This window comes from Oratosquilla oratoria, chromosome 28, assembly GCF_046742065.1.
Source record: "Oratosquilla oratoria isolate Oo_2021 chromosome 28, ASM4674206v1, whole genome shotgun sequence".
NCBI classification, from domain to species: Eukaryota; Metazoa; Arthropoda; class Malacostraca; order Stomatopoda; family Squillidae; genus Oratosquilla; species Oratosquilla oratoria.
In genome coordinates, this window is record NC_134804.1 from 4,937,937 (window position 1) to 4,955,436 (window position 17,500).

Here is a 17,500-nt window from a genome sequence, read left to right on the forward strand (position 1 = left end):
GAAAAAAATATTAGTCACATTGATTAGACCAAAACTGGAATATGCAGCGAGACTATGGGCACCCAGTACTAAAAAGAATATTAGGAAACTAGAAAGAATACAGAGAGCAACAACAAAGTTGGCACCAGCTCTTTCCAAATTAACATACGAACAAAGATTATCGAAACTAGAACTACCAACACTAGAGCAAAGAAGAGAAAGAGGTGATCTACTGACTATATATAGAATCATGAAAGGAATGGAAATCCTTGACAGAAAAGATTGACTAAAAATGACAATGGAAAAACAAGAGGTCATGAAAAGAAACTCAAAAAGGACAACTATAGAAGCGATAGGAAAAAGAATAGCTTCCCACACAGAATGCTGGATATATGGAATAACTTAGATAAAAAAAGCAATGTATGCAAATACTATTCACGATTTTAAGAATAAACTTGATGCTGAAAGATACAAAGACGGGTTACCACGAGCATAGCTCCCTTCCCGTATAATACAACTAGGTAAATACTAGGTAAATACACACACACACACACACACACACACACACACACACACACACACACACACACACACACACACACACACACACACACACACACACACACACACACACACACACACACACACACACACACACACACACACACACACACACACACACACACACACACACGGGGAATTGGGGGTGTGCGTGCGTGTAAGATCACAGAAAAAGGCGAGGAGAAAGGAAATTAAAAATAGCTTATACTAATATAGATGGAATAACCTCAGGAATGAATGAATTAAACGATTACCTGGCCTTAGAAAAACCAAACATAATGGGAATAGTGAAAACTAAATTAAAGTATACTCTACCACCCAACACTGTGGGACAAGGTTTATACAACTGCTGGACAAAGAATAGAAAGGATAAACAGGGTGGCGGAATTTTAATTTTGACTAATAAAGATTTAAATGTAACAAAAATAACTGAAGGAAAGATAATGTAGAATAAATTATGATACAAGTTGAAAGCAAAGATATGAAGAGTAGAAAATTTGTAGTGGTGTATCTGCCCCCCCCCCAAAAAAAAAAAAAAAAAAAAAAAATCCTGGACGGAAAGTGATCATTTCAAATTATTAGAAGATACAAAATATGAATTAACTAATATACTGAAAGACAGAGGAAATACAGTAATTATAGGTGACTTTAATTCATAAGAAATATGTTGGGAAGAAATGACAGTGAGGGGGGAGAGGAACTCTGGGGCAACGTCCTGCTCGACATGACCATCGAATACACAATGACCCAGTGGATTAGGGAAAATACTAGATATAGAGGTAGTGAAGAACCTTCAAAGCTGGACTTAATACTTACGACAGAGCCTGAGATTGTCGATAAAATTGATTACAAAACTCCGATAGGAAAGAGTGACCATGTACTAATATAATTGGAGTTGAAAGAGCAAATGGACCAAAGCAAAAATAATAAACATAGAATAGGAAGACTACAACAAAACAAATTTTGAGAAACTCAAAACATTCTTTCGCAATGCGAACTGGGAAAAATTCCTAAATGAAGAAACAGGGATGGAAGAGAAATGGAATATACTAAAAGAAATTTATAATGAGGGAGTAAATAAATACGTACCACAAAAAAAAAATGGAAAGGACATACATAAAAAGCTGGTACAACAAAAGGTGTAGTGAAGCTAAGAATAATAGAGACAAAGCTTGGAAGAAATGGAAAAGAGACAAGAAAACAAGCAAATGGCAAATGTACATCAAACTAAGAAATGAGTATGTAAAAATACGCAGAGATGAAAAGAGAAACTATGAACAAACAATAGAAAAATGCAAGGAAGAACCCAAACTATTTTACAGGTATGTAAATGGTAAACTGAAGAACAAACAAGAATTAGAAAAATTGCGCCAAGGTAAAAATGAATATACAGAAGAACTGGAAATGGCTGAAATTATGAACAACTATTTCAAATCAGTATTTACAATAGAAAACTCACCTAACTGTGAGGAAATAGAGAGATATCCCCCTCAATGAAAGAAATAATCGTAACACAGCAGGAAATCAGCGACCAAATTAAAACCCTTGATGTCAGAAAATCACATGGTCCGGACGAAATTGCAAATTGGATACCAAAAGATTGTATGGAGGAATTAACAGTCAAAATATACAATACAAATAAATTTTCACTTAAAGAAGGAAAAATGCCACAGGAATGGAAGAAGGTAAACATTGTACCAATTTATAATGGAGGAAACAAAGAAGACGCATCAAACTACAGACCGGTCTCCCTGACAAGCACAGTAGCAAAAATTTGTGAAAAAGTCGTCAAAAATAGATGGGTTAAGCATTTGGAAGAAAAAACTATACTGAATCTAAATCAATCTGGATTCAGACAAGGAAGATCATGTACAACAAACTTGATCTACTTCTACTCAAGATTAATAGACATAATACAAGAGAGAGATGGTTGGGCAGACTGTGCCTTTCTGGACCTAAAAAAGGCATTTGATAAGGTACGTACATAGATATACCAAGGCTTTTTCCCCCTTACAAGCAAGGTAGCCAAAAAGGAAAAGACAAAATCATTCCCACCCATTCCATCCTTGAATACACTCCACACCCCTCCACCCTCCCTCTTATCTTAGTACCTCCTGGATGACAGGTCATCCCTGCACCTTGTCCACTGCCCTGGGTCAGAAGCAGTGTCGCAAGACACAGCACATCCACAGCAAGGCCGCTTCATTAAATCGGCGACCCCCTCTCCGTTCCCCAAGGCATAAAAGGAGAAGACGGGGAGAAATCCCTTCGGGCTGCATCAAATTTTGCTCACACATACCACCTCACCCCCATCCCCCCGCCCATTCAACCTCATCCATATACAACCATTCTCCATTCACCCCTGTCTTCTGTCCTCTCCCGTCCTTCCTCAAAGCCCCCTTAAACCCCATCCATCCACCTCATCCTAGGACATCCCCTCATGTTCACTCCCTCCACATCTGCCTTCCATACCTCTTTTACTAGTCTTTCTTCACTCATTCTTTCCATGTGTCCAAACCATCCTAATACTCTTTCATCAACCCTATCTCCCAACTCCCTTTCCAGCCCTGTTCTCCTCACCTCCTAATTTCTCACTCTATCTAGCCTAGTAACCCTTATCATACTTCTCAGACACCTCATCTCAAACACATTCAAACTCTTTCTCTCTTCCTCTCTTATGTTCCATGTTTCTGCCCGATACAGTGCTGTTGGCACAATCACTCCTTCATACAGTCTCCTCTTAGCATCCATTCCCAAATGTCTATTCCTCATTACACTCTTCAATCCAGCAAGGCATTTACTCGCTTCTCTCAATCTACATTCTACCTCCACCTTCACTCCACCTTTTCCTGACACATTTGCACCCAAGTATCTAAAACTATCCACTTCATCTCATCACCTTACTTTTACCCACATTTATCTTTAGCTTTCTTCTATCACATACTCTCCCAAACTCTGCCACCAGCTTCCTCAATCCCTCCTCCGATCCTGCCACAAGCGCAGTGTCGTCAGCAAACAACAGCTGGCTCACCTCCCACTTTTCTCCATTTTCTTTAACCATCTCCAATCCCTGACCCACTGCCATTGCATTTACCTCTCGCACTACCCCATCCATGTATAAGTTGAACAGCCAGGGCGACATAACGCATCCTTGACGAAGTCCCACCTTTACTTCGAACCACTCACTCTCTCCATTTCTAATCCTGACACAAGCTCTACTACTCTCATAAAAACTCTTGACAGCTCCTAGAAGCTTTCCTCCTATCCCATATATCTGCATAACCTCCCACAGTGACTTTCTGTCTACCCTATCGTAAGCCTTTTCCAGATTCATAAAAGCCCATAAGACATCCTTCCCCTTTCCTATAGCTTTCTCATATATTTGTCTTACCACAAAGATCTGATCTACACAACCTCTACCCGTCCTAAATCCACACTGTTCCTCACCAATTACTCCCTCTGTTCCTCTCCTAATCCTCTCAATCAAGATCCTCCCATAAGCCTTCCCAACTACACTTAACAAGCTAATCCCTCTGAAACTACTACATTACAAAGGATTACAAAGGCGGAGCATGCCGACAGGAGACCTTTTGATCCATATCTAGGTCTGATGCGAAAAAAAATCATATTAATAATAAAATAGAAAATAAAAAATATAATAATGTAAATAACAAATAAAATACATAAATAAATGCAAAGGTATAGTTAAACAATAAACAAACAGGTAAATAGTAAATAATAATAAATTGACATATAACTAATAATAAATGAAAATCAGACAGATAAATGATAACAAAACAAAAACAAATAATGTAAGATAAATTATAATCATTACAGCATCTTACTTAAGTATTTATCTAAATGATTCTTAAAGCTTCGAACTGAACTACATTGCACTGCCTGTGCAGAAAGTTTATTCCATTCATTAACTACACGGTTGGCAAAGTTGTTTCTACCCACTTCCAAATTGAATCTATTTCCGGACAGTTTGGGATCATTGTTTCTTGTCTGATTCTCATTAAATGTGAAAATTTTGTCACTTTTGATGTTGTCAATTCCCTTTAAAATCTTAAAGACCTGTATCAAGTCACCTCTGAGTCTACGCTTTTTTAGGGAAAACAGATTCATGTGTTTTAGTCGATTTTCGTATGATTTATTTTTGAAAGGGTTAAACTGAGTGTTGCTTCGGGCCTCTATTTAAGAGCATTAAGAATTTGTAGCGTTCAATTTTTAAATAAAGAATTAGAAACAATAAACTTACGACTGAGCAAATTAGCTTATCCAAATTGGTTGTTGACAAAAGCTCTTAGCAAGGCAAAAATCAGCCATTATAAGAACTCTTCCCAAACAAAGAACCAGCATAATTGGGACAATAAATGTATAAAGATCCCATACAACCATTTATTGGATGAAGCTTCTAAAATGTGTAACGTAATATTAGATATTACGTCATATGTGTAATTATGTTATGGAATTGTGTTCCTTTGTATTACATAACTATGTTCATATTTCTTGTCTATGTATGTATTGTAACAATGTTAAGCAGTAACGCCCGTCCACTATATGTAATCTTGCCTACGTGCGGAGAGGGGCGCACTCTTGTAGAACAAACAGACAAGCGAAATCCTGAATAGTTCGGAGCGCACAGATTTGACAGTTACTAAATAAGTAGATTGTTCAAGCGAGTCGAGGGTCCTAAAACTACCCATGTTGACATGTGTTAACTTACCCTCCTCCTCACCCGCACCCTTAACCGGAAGTATCCCGCTTCCGGTCCAATGGTATATAAGCGGTGGAAATCGCTGACTCCTTGTCATATTCCCACATATTGATCTCTTGATAAAAACTAGAAGGTTTAGATTCATGAGACGATTGGTGTGAAGTGATCACCCTTTTTGCCTACATTACGTGTCTGATATACATTGCATTACTTTACTTATATTTGTACTTATTACTTATTTTGATGCATGTTCCTGATCTCTGTGTACTTAGATAGTACCATATTGTATACGTATCTTGTGTTTCTTATTTGAACGATAATTTCCATATTCTTATAATCATGTAACGGTCCCATTGACCCTACTGCCCATTCTCTTTTGTGTTGATTGCCTGTAAATTTTTTCCATATTAATAATTTCGTTTACTAGTTTTATCGCTAGTTTAATATTCCTTTCCTGGAATCTTCTTTGTTACCTTTACTTCTAGTCTTACGAATTATCTAGGCCCTGACCAGATAGTTCAGTCCTACAGTGGCTTCTAGAAGTGAGCTGGTTCTTAAGCACTTATCCGTTATACGTAACGTCTCTTCACTAACCAGCCAGCCCGTAACAAAGTGGCGACCTTGCCAGGATATTGGATCAGGTATTTAACACATTCTTATAGAGATGGATGATATAGTTCAAGAATTCGTTCAAAATCCCAAGGTAAGTTTCTTAAAGAAACAAACTAAAGACACTTTGATAGAAATAGGCAAGCACTTTGGAGTAGACATTGATACAAGTTTGCGAAAGAAAAAAATACTTCAGGAACTCGTTGAAAATCTGATCGAAGATGAGATCTTATCTCCAGAAGAGATTACAGCTATACAAATTCCTTCAAATAGGTTAGAAATAGAGGCACGACTAACCGAACTTAAGATTAAGGAGATTGAATTAAAGGTCAGGAGAGTAGAATTTGAGGAAGAAGCTAAATTGAAACAAATGCAAATTGAGGCAGAATTTAAAGCTAAAGAGGAGGAAACTAAACTGAAACAAATGCAAATTGAGGCAGAATTTAAAGCTAAAGAGGAGGAAACTAAACTGCAACAAATGCAAATTGAGGCAGAATTTAGAGCTAGAGAAGAGGAAGCTAAAGCGAAACAAGTAGCTAAAGAGGAGGAAACTAAACTGAAACAAATGCAAATTGAGGCAGAATTTAGAGCTAGAGAAGAGGAAGCTAAAGTGAAACAAATAGAAAGAGAGAACGAAACTAAAGTCAAATTGGCAGAGTTAGAATTAAAGAAGGCGGAAGTAGAAGCTAGGATTGTTGATAGACAACCCGTAGTTCAGGAAGGTCATATAGATATTTCCAAGTATGTAAAACTTCTACCCCAATTTTCAGAAGGAGAGCCAGAAATTTTCTTTCTTCAGTGGGAAAAATTGGCGCAACAGTTACAAATCCCTAAAGAAAATTGGCCATTAATCATTCAAACACAATTTAAGGGTAAGGCTCAGCAAATTTATACTTCTCTTTCAGAAGCAGAAAGCGAGTATGATAATATGAAAGCTTGTATTTTAAAAGCTTATGAACTAATACCAGAGGCCTATAGACAGAAATTCCGTAATTATAGGAAGACACCTCAGTTAACATACGTAGAAAATGCGGCTCAACAAGAGAGGTTATTCAATAGGTGGTGTTTGGCTAGTGAAACGGACACCTTAGATAGACTTAAACAGTTGATTTTATTGGAGCAGTTTAAGAATACCTTAGAGACAGATCTTAGGATTTTTATAGATGATCATGTTCCCGAAACTTTAACTAAAGCTGCTGTATTGGCTGATGAGTTCACACTAAATCATAAACCTAAGTCAAGACAAATGGAATCCCAAAAGTCAAAGTCATATATTCCAGATTCAACAAAATACTCTGATCCTTGGTCCCCAAAGAAACACTTTGAAAATCAGTCTAGCCCATCACATTTCAGTTACAGGTCTGATTTCAATCAATATCCTCCAAACCAACCTTGGCAAAGAATGGAAAGGTTTAAGACTAATCCCCCTGTAACTTGTTCATATTGTAAACAGGTTGGTCATCACATTTCTAATTGCAGAAAGAGACTGACACCCTCATTCTCCAATAAGACACCAACTCTTGTAAGTAATATAAAATCAGATGATTCAAAATCCTCTATTCAGGAAACTACCAAAGAAGCCGGTATTGTCAAGTAATGTAGAACCCCCCTCATCAGATCATGATCCTTGTTTCAAACCATTTGTATCTTCAGGAACTATATCTCATAGTAGTAGTTCACAACAATATCCTATTTCCATACTCCGAGACACAGGAGCAAAGCAAAGTCTGATTTTAAATTCTGTCTTGCAGAATCTGGGTGAGTCGTATACAGGTTATGATATATTGATAGAAGGAGTTGGAGGAATTGTAAAATGTCCATTACATAATGTTTTCTTGCGGTCTGATTTAACAACCGGAATGGTTAAAGTAGCAGTAGTAGACTCTCTTCCCATAGTAGGAATATCCTTATTGTTGGCCAATGACATCGCTGGAAGCAAAGTCATTTCTCCCTTAATAACAAATAACCCTAAGACCTCAGTAGAACCTTCAGATAACTTACAGTTGTTTCCCGCTTGTGCTGTAACCAGATCTCAGTACAAGAAATCTGAAGAGGAGACCTATAATTTAGAATCCCTATTCTCCCAAACTGACCCATCTTCTTCTTCACCAGTTTCTCTATCTAGAGCAGAATTAATCAAAGAACAGAAGTCAGATCCTTCTCTTAAAAAATTGTACGAGATTGTTTCATCTCCAGAAGAAGTTGAAAATATGTCACGAGGTTTTTATATAGAAAACGGAGTCCTAATGCGAAAATGGAGAGCATCCACCGCAACCGTTGACCAGCCATGGCAAGTAAGGAATCAAATAGTCCTCCCTCTTGGTTTCAGGAATAATGTTCTAAGATTGGCTCATGATACTCCCTTAGCAGGTCACTTAGGGGTAAGAAAGACCTTGTTCAACATAACCCAACATTTCCATTGGCCCACGGTTGTCAAAGATGTTGCCCAATATTGTAAAACATGTCATACATGTCAACTTGTAGGTAAGCCCAACCAGAAAATTGTAGAAGCTCCACTCCATCCCATTCCTGTAATGGAAGAGCCATTTAAAAAAGTTCTTATTGACTGTGTAGGACCTTTACCTCCTTCAAGTAAAGGAAATCAGTACATTCTCACAATCATGTGTATGAGCACTCGTTTTCCAGAAGCAATTCCTTTGAAAAATATTAAAGCTCAAAACATAATCAGAGAAATGTTGAAATATTTCACTATGGTAGGATTTCCCAAGAACATTCAAAGTGATCAAGGAAGTAATTTTCTTTCCAACAAGTTTAGAGAAACTCTTGTAACACTAGGTATAAATCATGTAACTTCCTCCGCCTATCATCCTCAATCACAAGGTGCTCTAGAGCGCTTTCACCAAACGCTCAAGACAATGTTAAGAATCTTCTGTGCTGAGAACACTCGAAATTGGGAAGACGGACTCCCCTTTTTGTTGTTCGCCACCCGAACAACAATTCAAGAAAGCCTTGGATTCAGCCCGTCAGAATTAGTCTTCGGTCATGAAGTCCGTGGTCCCCTAAAGATACTTCATGAACAATGGATGAAAGAAGAACCACCTGTTCCTTCTTTGAAATACGTGTCCCAGGTCACCGAGAAGTTGTTAGAAGCTTGGAAGTTGGCAAGAGAGAACTTGGCGAATGCTCAACGAGTAATGAAAGGTAGGTATGATAAAAATTCTAAACTTAGAACTTTTTCTCCAGGAGATCAAGTGTTACTTTATCTTCCCATACCAGGAGATCCATTGCAGGCTAAATACAAAGGACCCTATGAAGTCTTGTCCAGAGCCAGTGATCTCAACTACATAATCAAAACTCCAGACAGAAGAAAGAGTTCCCGTCTCTGTTACATAAATACCTTAAAACCTTATCATTTCAGAGATCCAATTCCAATTTGCAGCTCTACCACAATAGAATCGGAAGAGCCTCCTGATAACCTGCCTAATCCTCCTGAGATTCCCTTGGAAAACTCTCAGATACTACAAAATCTTCAGATAAAAGTAGGACACTTATCTGAGAAACAAGATGTAGCAGAACCATTGACTGACCTGTTGAGAAAAGACCACGACTTCGTGTGGACACCTACCTGTGAGACGGCCTTCAAAAACCTGAAGTCCCTTCTCACTAACGCACCAGTTCTAAGGGCACCCGATTTCCAACGACCCTTTCTTCTGCAAGCCGACGCCAGCGACACCGGTATCGGTGCCGCCCTCTCGCAAGAACACAATGAAGTTCTTCACGCTATCGCCTACTACAGCAAGAAGCTGTCCCCTGCGCAGAAGAACTACTCAACAATTGAGAAGGAGACGCTCGCTTTGGTCCAGGCCCTTATCCACTTCGAAGTCTACCTGGGTTCCTCAACTACCATTCAAGTATATTCGGATCACAACCCCTTAAAGTTCCTACAGACTATGAAAAACAAGAATCCGAGACTTACACGTTGGAGTATATTTCTCCAACCCTTTAATCTAACAATTCATCATATAAAAGGCGTCTTTAATGTTTTAGCCGACGTCCTTTCTAGAACATAGCTTTTCAACAGAAAGTGAAAAGCTTTCCCAAACGGTGGAGGTGTAACGTAATATTAGATATTACGTCATATGTGTAATTATGTTATGGAATTGTGTTCCTTTGTATTACATAACTATGTTCATATTTCTTGTCTATGTATGTATTGTAACAATGTTAAGCAGTAACGCCCGTCCACTATATGTAATCTTGCCTACGTGCGGAGAGGTGCGCACTCTTGTAGAACAAACAGACAAGCGAAATCCTGAATAGTTCGGAGCGCACAGATTTGACAGTTACTAAATAAGTAGATTGTTCAAGCGAGTCGAGGGTCTTAAAACTACCCATGTTGACGTGTGTTAACTTACCCTCCTCCTCACCCGCACCCTTAACCGGAAGTATCCCGCTTCCGGTCCAATGGTATATAAGCGGTGGAAATCGCTGACTCCTTGTCATATTCCCACATATTGATCTCTTGATAAAAACTAGAAGGTTTAGATTCATGAGACGATTGGTGTGAAGTGATCACCCTTTTTGCCTACATTACGTGTCTGATATACATTGCATTACTTTACTTATATTTGTACTTATTACTTATTTTGATGCATGTTCCTGATCTCTGTGTACTTAGATAGTACCATATTGTATACGTATCTTGTGTTTCTTATTTGAACGATAATTTCCATATTCTTATAATCATGTAACGGTCCCATTGACCCTACTGCCCATTCTCTTTTGTGTTGATTGCCTGTAAATTTTTTCCATATTAATAATTTCGTTTACTAGTTTTATCGCTAGTTTAATATTCCTTTCCTGGAATCTTCTTTGTTACCTTTACTTCTAGTCTTACGAATTATCTAGGCCCTGACCAGATAGTTCAGTCCTACAGTGGCTTCTAGAAGTGAGCTGGTTCTTAAGCACTTATCCGTTATACGTAACGTCTCTTCACTAACCAGCCAGCCCGTAACAAATGTTACCACAAGATAAAATTAAATTGGTCTTCAACTATCCTAATAACATTTTTCATAAAGTAGTAAACATACATCATAAACCCAAATCAGATAACAACCCTGGATTATATAAACTACCTTGTAAAGATTGTAATGAAGTTTACTGGGGTCAAACTGGTAGGGACCCTCAATACCAGAGTAAAAGAGCACAAAAACTCTGTTAGGTAAGCACAAAACAACTCCGCGGTCTTCCTCCATACATCAACAAAGGATCACCCCATCCATCCACCTCATCCTAGGACGTCCCCTCATGTTCACTCCCTCCACATCTGCCTTCCATACCTCTTTTACTAGTCTTTCTTCACTCATTCTTTCCATGTGTCCAAACCATCCTAATACTCTTTCATCAACCCTATTTCCCAGCTCATTTTCCACCCCTGTTCTCCTCCTCACCTCCTCATTTCTCACTCTATCTAGCCTAGTAACCACCATCAAACTTCTCAGACACCTCATCTCAAACACATTCAAACTCTTTCTCTCTTCCTCTCTTATGTTCCATGTTTCTGCTCCATACAGTGCTGTTGGCACAATCACTCCTTCATACAGTCTCCTCTTAGCATCCATTCCCAAATGTCTATTCCTCATTACACTCTTCAATCCACCAAGGCATTTACTCGCTACTCTCAATCTACATTCTACCTCCACCTTCACTCCACCTTTTCCTGACACATTTGCACCCAAGTATCTAAAACTATCCACTTCCTCCAGTCGCTCTCCCTTAATGCTCACTTCCAGTCTATTGCCACTTTCACTTGTACATCTCATCACCTTACTTTTACCCACATTTATCTTTAGCTTTCTTCTATCACATACTCTCCCAAACTCTGCCACCAGCTTCCTCAATCCCTCCTCCGATCCTGCCACAAGCGCAGTGTCGTCAGCAAACAGCAGCTGGCTCACCTCCCACTTTTCTTCATTTTCTTTAACCATCTCCAATCCCTGACCCACTACCCTTGCATTCACCTCTTGCACTACCCCATCCATATATAAGTTGAACAGCCAGGGCGACATAACGCATCCTTGACGAAGTCCCACCTTTACCTCGAACCACTCACTCTCTCCATTTCCAATCCTGACACAAGCTCTACTACTCTCATAAAAACTCTTGACAGCTCCTAGAAGCTTTCCTTCTATCCCATATATCTGCATAACCTCCCACAGTGACTTTCTGTCTACCCTATCGTAAGCCTTTTCCAGATTCATAAAAGCCCATAAAACATCCTTCCCCTTTCCTATAGCTTTCTCATATATTTGTCTTACCACAAAGATCTGATCTACACAACCTCTACCTGTCCTAAATCCACACTGTTCCTCACCAATTACTCCCTCTGTTCCTCTCCTAATCCTCTCAATCAAGATCCTCCCATAAGCCTTCCCAACTACACTTAACAAGCTAATCTCTCTGAAACTACTACATTCACACTTGTCCCCTTTTCACTTGTAAAGAGGAACTATACAAGCACTCCTCCAGCCCTCCGGCACTCTACCCTCTCTCCAGCAAACATTAAATAACCTCACCAGCCAGTCCACCATCACTGTACCTCCCTTTTCCAGACATTCTACATGGCATCCATCCAGACCAGGTGCCTAACCTGCTTTCATCATCTTAACAACTGCCTACACCTCATCCTTCCTTATTTCTCCTCCATTCTCCTCACTCATCACGGTCATTTTCTTCGCATTTCCCACTGCAGCTATCTTTCCCTCCCTATCCTCCTTCACATTTAGCAACTCCCTAAAATATTCTGCCCATCTTCCCCTTACTGCCTTCTCTTCCACTATCATCTCTCTATCTGCACCTTTTGCCTTTTCTTCTCTACTTGATTCGCCTCCTCTTCCTCTCTTAATTTCTTTCCAAAACATCTTTTTATTACTTTCAAAATTTTCTGTTATACTCTTACCCCACTTCACATCTGCTCTCCTCTTTGCCTCCTTTACCTTTTGCTTTACTTCTCTTTTCTTTTCTTTGTACCTCTCATATGAGTCCCTCGTCCTATTTTGTAACCAATCTGTGAAAGCTCGCTTCTTCTCTTCTACAACCTTCTTTGTTTCCTCATCCCACCATTCACTACCCTTCCTTCTATTTCCCCCTGTTCTTCTTGTTCCACACACCATCCTTGCACACTTTATGACTCCCTCCTTGAAACATCCCCATTCCTCCTCCACACCCAGCTCCACTCTATCCTTTACTCCCTCCCACTCCTCCTTCAGCTTCTTTTCGTACTCCTTCTCCTTTCCCTTTTCTTTCAAAGAGTTCACTCTAAGAACCTCCCTACCTTTTGTCCCTTTCTTCTTTCTCCATCTATCCTCCACTCTCAACTTACCTTCCACCAAAAAATGATCTGACATTCCCCCACCCTCTCCCCTTAGCACATGTACATCCTTAACTCTTCCTATCATAATCCTATTTACCACTACATAATCCATTAGCGCTCTATCTACCACCCTTCCCTCCACCACCCTCTCCCATGTGTACTTATGCTTGACTTTCTTCCGAAACACTGTATTTGCTATCATCAACTCTCTTTCTAGACACATTTTCACCATCAACTCTCCACTACGATTTTTTCCTGGAACTCCACATTTCCCAACCACTCCATCAATTGGACCATTTCCTACCCTAGCATTAAGGTCTCCCAGTACTAATACATTGACATTTCTCCCTAAATCCTCAATGGACTCATTTAAATCTATCCAAAAGGCCTCCCTTTCTTCTACACTCTTCTCACTGCCAGGCCCATATGCACTTACAAAGACCCACATCTCCTTTCCCAGTTTCACCTTCACCCACATTATCCTTGAGGAAACCTCCTTCCACTCCACTACCCGTTTACCTATCTCTTCACTTACTAGAATAGCCACCCCTTCCCTCCCTCCCCCTCTCTTCACTCCTGATAACCTCCCACTTACACTCCCAAACTTACACTCACTCTTCCTTTTCAACTTAGTTTCACTCAAAGCCAACACATCCATCTTTCTTCTCACAAACATACTACCTATCTCTTCCCTTTTACTCTCATCTGTACCACATCCACGCACATTAAAAGACCCAAACCTTAGGGTGCTGGTCTGAAAACTTCCAGACCCTATTATGCCTCCTCTTTTTCGTTTAGGAATGTCCCCTGTGGGGCTACAAGGAGAAGGATGCCTAGTCCCAATCCCCATCCCTTTCTTCTCGCCTCTTAGGATCCAAGTGGGAATACTTGGTGGCAGTATTCTTTCCCCCCCATATATATATATATATTATATATATATATCTATTTATATATATATATACATATATATGTACACACACACACACGCACACACACACACACACACACACACACACACACACACACACACACACACACACACACACACACACACACACACACACACACACACACACACACACACACACACACACACACACACACATATATATATATGCGTGTGTGTGTGTGTGTGTGTACAACACTGCATGTTGGCCTCCGCGAGTCTCTCGATGTTGATGTGGTATATATATATATATATATATATATATATATATATATATATCTATATATATATATATATATATATATATATATATATATATATATATGCTAATAAGAACACGGGTACGTGTGCTCACTTATGCAAAGTAGACCAATTGGAAAAATAAACTAACGAAGCAGGGCGCTTTCGTATATTACATCCATTGAAAATGTAATGTACAAAAGCGCTCCGCTTCGTTACTTTCTTTTTCCAAGTGGTCTATTTTGCACACACACACACACACACATACACACACACACACACACACACACACACACACACACACACACACACACACACACACACACACACACACACACACACACACACACACACACACACACACACATATATACTGTATATATATATATATATATATATATATATATATATATATATATATATTGAATAATACAGCATACCCGGCATTGATTGTCTTCTTTAAACTTTCTATCCTTCTCGCTATTTTCTTTAGTGTGAGAGAAAGGGAAGACAGAATATCAGCAAATGTATCCATAATGAGTTTGTAAATAGAAACAAATACATTACTTACGACGTTTCGCCTATGCTTTAGGTATCTTCTGGTAACTTTGTTTTGAATATACAAGTTGTAATCATATATACATTGTACACAATAAACTATGAAATGCACCGCGGCTTAAATTCTTCCTGGCGCTTCGTGGGATGCCCCGAACAGCTCCAGGGTTCCGCACATATTTAGTTGAATATTAACTGCTGGTAGAAGCAAGAGGACTCCCTACTATTATTGCAACCCCAGAACTTCATCACTAATTATAAAAAACAACTTGTCAGAAGTAAAAGATAAACCAAAACAAAATTACGTTGTGTACAAATACTCATGCCCTTTCAGTAAAGACGGTGCACTTTGCAATGACGAGTATCTTGGCCACAGAACTCAAACTTTATCTCAAAGCCTTACATTTCACATGCAAAATGGTGCAATAAAATCGCAAGAACACCAATAAGAAAAAAATTAAAATGCTTGGAAGCCGTATTAATAAAGAATTACCTACCAGGAATAAACATTCAACTAAATATGTGCGGAACCCTGGAGCTGTTCGGAGCATCCCACGGAGCGCCAAGAATTTAAGCCGTAGTACCTTTCCTAGTTTATTTTGTACAATGTATATATGATTACAATTTGTATATTCAAAATAAAGTTACCAGAGGATGCCTAAAGCATAGGCGAAACGTCGTAAGTAATATATTTGTTCCTATTTCCAAACTCATTATGGATTCATTTGCTGATATTGTATTCTCTCTTCCACACAAAAGAAAATAGCGAGAAGGATAGGAAGTTTAAAGCAGAGGATGCCCTCTGCTGAGTATGCTGTAGTATTCAATAGAAAATGTATCTAAGAAAACCTGCTCCCTAAATTCACTTATATATATATATGTATATATATATATACATACATATATATATATATATATATATATATATATATATATATATATATAAAACTTCGAAAAGATCTGTAGCCATCAATTATTATGATATGTAGAAATGTCTTTCTTTACTTTTTTTTTGTACTGCATTTCTGATAGCACGACGTCTTTATTAAAATCTAAAACGATGGCTCCTCTAGATATAAGGGTTGCCGAACACTGGCTTTGTCAGTCCCTAGGTGGATCAAGAGTCTGTATATCTGTCCTTAAGTATCTCTTCACATCAGTGACTACGACAATAGTGTAAAATACATAGATGCACATACCTGTTATATTCGATCAGAGAGATTCTCATTCTACCAATATCCCTGAGGGTAGGAATAGTTATGAATTGTGGGGCCGCCAACTCCACTCAGAGAAGGGAAAACCAAACGGATTCGGCTAAAGAAAACCCCATCACGATCCAAAGGACTGAATTTCAATTAGGTCAACCAGTTTATGTCTTATTTACTCATTCTGGCTAAGATGAGACGATCCTATTCATCTGGAGGAAGATCCACCAAATCTTTAAGTGTCGTATTTACTGTGAGTTGAGTCTGTGGGTTTGGGGTTTCTCTCAGTTAAATATACTCTTAGTTAGAACGAGAGTAGTAGAGCTTGTGTTAGGATTAGAAATGGAGAGAGTGAATGGTTTGAGGTAAAGGTGGGACTTCGTGAGGGATGTGTTATGTCGCCCTGGCTGTTCAGTCTTTACATGGATGGGGTGGTGCGAGAGGTGAATGCAAGGGTAGTGGGTCAGGGGTTGGAGATAGTTAAAGAAAATGGAGAGAAGTAGGTGAGCCAGTTGTTGTTTGCTGACGACACTGCGCTTGTGGCAGGATCAAAGGAGGGATTGAGGAAGTTAGTGATAGAGTTTGAGAAGGTGTGTGAAAGAAGGAAGCTGAAGATAGATGTGAGTAAAAGTAAGGTGATGAGATGTACAAAGGGAGAGAGTGACAGTAGGCTGGAAGTGAGCATAAAGGGTGAAAGACTGGAGGAAGTGGATAGTTTTAGATACTTGGGTGCGAATGTGGCAGGAAAGGGAGGAGTGGGGGTGGAGGTAGAATGTAGATTGAGAGAAGCGAGTAAATGCCTTGGTGGATTAAAAAGTGAAATGAGAAATAGACATCTGGGAGTGGATGCTAAGAGGAGGTTATATGAAGGAGTGATTGTGCCAACAGCACTGTATAGGGCAGAAACATGGAACATAAGAGAGGAAGAGAGAAGGAGTTTGAATATGTTTGAGATGAGGTGTCTGAGAAGTATGATAGTGGTTACTAGGCTAGATAGGGTGAGAAATGAGGAGGTGAGGAGGAGAACAGGGATGGAAAGGGAGCTGGGAGATAGGGTTGATGAAAGAGTATTGGGATGGTTTGGACACATGGAAAGAATGAATGAAGAAAGAAGTGTGAAAGGCAGAGGTGGAAGAAGTGAATATGAGGGGGGGTCCTAGGATGAGATGGATGGATGGGGTGAAAGGGGCATTACAAAAGAGAGGAATGTCTGTTGAGGAAGGACGGGAGAGGGCAGAAGATAGGGGTGAATGGAGAAGGGTTGTGTATAGATGATGCTGTGATGCATGAGGGGGAGTGGTTGGGGGTTGGGGGGTGAGGAAGTATGTATGAGAAAAAAATTGATGCAGCCC

The 17,500-nt window shown here is 39.3% G+C and overlaps 1 protein-coding gene across 1 annotated transcript in view; it reads right to left on the bottom strand.

Annotated features, from left to right (window-relative positions):
* Positions 1–17,500, bottom strand: part of LOC143040222 (pantetheine hydrolase VNN2-like) — a 32,739-nt gene that overhangs the window by 13,277 nt on the left and 1,962 nt on the right. The gene's annotated exons all lie outside the window — the stretch shown is intronic.